The sequence below is a fragment of the Clytia hemisphaerica genome, unplaced genomic scaffold (genome assembly GCF_902728285.1).
Source record: "Clytia hemisphaerica strain Z4C2 unplaced genomic scaffold, Clytia hemisphaerica genome assembly, whole genome shotgun sequence".
Lineage (NCBI taxonomy): Eukaryota > Metazoa > Cnidaria > Hydrozoa > Leptothecata > Clytiidae > Clytia > Clytia hemisphaerica.
This window is the reverse complement of record NW_027103704.1, coordinates 616,141-618,898: the sequence shown is the minus strand read 5'-3', so window position 1 is coordinate 618,898 and position 2,758 is coordinate 616,141. Positions and strand designations below refer to the sequence as shown.

Here is a 2,758-nt window from a genome sequence, read left to right as displayed (position 1 = left end):
TTTCTATTTTGATTGTGTTTTCAGTATATGACTGAAATCAATAAGGTGTATAATGGCGAGCCTTTTTTTTCCATATTTGTGACTTTTTGATATTTGTACAGTGGGACATGGGAGCCTTCAGAAATATATTTCAAGAGATATTTTGAGCGCTTGAAACGGTGAAAAAAAAGAGAAAAAGTAAAGGAGAAATTGGGGTGACTCAAGTAAAATGGAAAGTAAAATGGAGAGATTCTACACGAAATTTCTTTCAGTATATTTGTTGACGATAATGATTGTACAGAGCGTCGTGGTTTCAAAAGGTAATCTCTGGAACTTGACACCGGATCGCAAGTCATAATAAGAAATATCCCCATTAATGCCTAATGGCAAAAAAACTTTTTAATTGTAAGACCAATTTAACTTGTTGTTATTCGAGCAGATCGTTAGAAAAATATGGGTCGGTCGGTTGGTCGATCGGTCGGTCGGTGGGTCGGTCGGTAAAATAAGAATAAATTTTTCATTTATCAGGGTTGGTAAGGTACCGAAAATATTTTTCAAAAAATATCTGGATCAAAAATTCCCTTTTTGTAAATTTCTTGAATTAATTTTCAGGTTTATTCAAATTTAATTCTTACAAATAACTAGTGTGTAAAATATATTGTAGTGGAAATTCAATATTATTATTTTCTTGAATTTAGCGAAAATAGGGTCGGTCGGGCCCGTAGAACAGCAAATTTATTCTAAAATTGGTCTCGCCTTAAGACTTTGTATTTGACAGAATATATTGTCACTTTTAAGGGTTTTAACAGAGATCGGCTCTAAGGTTTTTAAAGATTCTATCAGAGAAGGTTGGAAATATTTTCAACATCTGGAAGGTTTAGATTACAGAATTTTGAAAGACCACGTCAAGGATGTTACAGCGGGAGCCCTGGACCCCAGCCCTTGTTTTCAGGGATTGGCGGGTCCAACCGAAATATTTTCATGTCTAGGCGTATAGGTAGTTGAACCTGATTGGGGACGTGACACATCGTTTGAATTTTATGATCGTTATATCAAATAATGCTATTATATTCAGTTATATTAGCCCTTTATTATAGATTAAGTGACTCTACTTACAAATATATCTTTCTTTCTTATTACAGGCCACCCAGTATCTAAAAACTTGATGCAGGTCAAACTTGAAATTAACAAAGCCGCCATTCCAGTTATCGATCCGCCCAAACAAACCACCCATTACACACCACATTTCAAAATCAAACGATCGATGTATTGCGAAATGTTATGCTCGCATTTCGAATATTGTCTCGTACGAACAATGACTTTCTCAAGGTGTATTTCACCCCAAGGGTGTAGTTGCATTGGATTTCTTATGTTGAAAAAGAAATAAAAGACTGATTTCGATTTCTAGCGGGGATATTTTATTAATCCTTTAATCATTAGCAGTTCCACCAAATTGAAAAAAAAACATGTATAAAAGAGTGAGAATTTTTTACTCTTCAAGAATTCACTACTGCGTCGAATACAAAATGAACATTTATTCAAACGCCAAATTTTTGAGTAAATTTGTTTTATAATCAACATTTCTTTATGTTATTTTACTTAAGAAGTATATTGATTTTGTTTGTATATTCCCCCATTAATTTTTATTCAGGTTTTAAAACCTGTTACTTTCTGCCCCAAAAAAGGCAAGGTTAAGAAGGCCCCAAGACTCTAAGATTGTTCCTCATGATACAACCTTTTCAGAGCAGACTTAGACTATCAAACACACTCTTCTCACAGACCCAGTAGGATTTTTAAGCCAGTAGGGGTAAAAATAACTTGGTAAAAACACTGGAAAATTTGACCAAAATTTCGTCCCCGGTGGAAAAATTACCCTAAAATTTCAGCCCCACTGGAAAATTAACTTTTATTTCTTCCCCGCTCGAAATTCAAGTGGAAAATTGCACTCCCAAACCATCCCCATTGGGATTTTGATACATATTTTTATCCCCACTGTGGGAAAAATTCTCACTGGGTTGTGTCGGGCCCTTTTTTGTTCATAAACCCCTGGATATCTGATATCTGTAAAACCACCCGTTTATAAAAGTTTTTCTGGAAGGCCTATTTTTTAAATCTTCATTTTCTTTCTTCATTATTCAATTGTTTTAAAATGTTTATTCCATTAAAATATATTCTTCTGAGAAATATCTTTCCAACGCTATAAATTGTTTTAACTGATAATATAATACAGTGTGTGTCCGGATAAAACTGTCAGGCTTATTAGAAAAGTTTGTTTTAGCGTGTTAATCGGATAGCCCTTTTTGTTAAATTATTCTCTTGTTGCACAAATGTGGTACATAAACAAATCAAAGGAAAAGGAGGAGTTTCGATTCGATAATTATTTATGGGTATTCTGAGTTATTGTTAAAAAAGTTCACAAAGTTTTAGACAGGACTTGAAATTGATTGCCGAAATTACTTTTGTTTTCACTGAAAGCACACTAAGATGGATTGCCATTTCTGTCTTCATGTTTTATTTGGGCTGTGAATCTCGCTGTACTAGCGAAATAATATTTAATGAGACTAAGCATGTTTAATTTCAAAATTTGCAAAAAACTTTTACCAGTTGCAAGTTTTGGCAAAATGCAGTGCTACTAATGGTAAGTACCGAACTGGGATAAGCTCATATGGCATAGATGACAATTTTGTCAAAGTTTACAACTGATAAAGATTTCGTGCTTTTTTTAATCTTGAGATTTTAATCATGTTTAGTGAGTCTCATAGACTGGAGTCGTTTATAA

At 33.7% G+C, this 2,758-nt stretch overlaps 1 long non-coding RNA gene across 1 annotated transcript; it reads left to right on the top strand.

Moving 5' to 3' along the window:
* Nucleotides 1-213: 213 nt before the first annotated feature.
* LOC136804123 (uncharacterized) lies at nucleotides 214-1,372 on the top strand. The gene is made up of 2 exons (XR_010846239.1): nucleotides 214-299; nucleotides 1,122-1,372. It is a non-coding gene; the product is annotated as an uncharacterized lncRNA (long non-coding RNA).
* The last annotated feature ends 1,386 nt before the right edge of the window (nucleotides 1,373-2,758 follow it).